Genomic DNA, 459 nt, shown 5'->3' with positions numbered 1-459 from the left:
GAGTGAGGAAGGCGAGTTGAAAGTTTAGTGAAATGTGTTGGGGGGGGGGGGGGCACCAAAAGGAAACAGCAGCAGGACAAGCCTCTGAATATTAGGACCAGCCTCTTAAAGGAACAGGCACGCCTCAGAGCTGGGAAGCAGCAATATAGAAGGAAAAGGATGGGGAGAGTTCAGGGGGCCACGTGACCTAAAAAGATTGACTGGGTACCCTACCATCCTGTTAGTTTTTTATTTACATGCTGTTGCCGTGGTTTTCTGCAACATCGACACAATCTGAGGCTAGGAAAGGTATCAACAGCAGGGTTGTTGAGTTATCTTGTATGGTTCTTTATTTATTTTTATGATTGCATTTAAATCCTGCCTTTTTTCCATTTGCAAGCTATCCAAGGCAGCTCACAGAGGCCTCCTCCTCTCTTTTTTTATCCTCACAACAACCCTGTGAGGTAGGTTAGGCTGAGA

The sequence above is a fragment of the Heloderma suspectum genome, chromosome 11 (genome assembly GCF_057233095.1).
Source record: "Heloderma suspectum isolate Gila_16-S chromosome 11, 16-S_ref, whole genome shotgun sequence".
Classification (NCBI taxonomy): Eukaryota; Metazoa; Chordata; class Lepidosauria; order Squamata; family Helodermatidae; genus Heloderma; species Heloderma suspectum.
Note: the sequence above shows the minus strand (reverse complement) of the source record.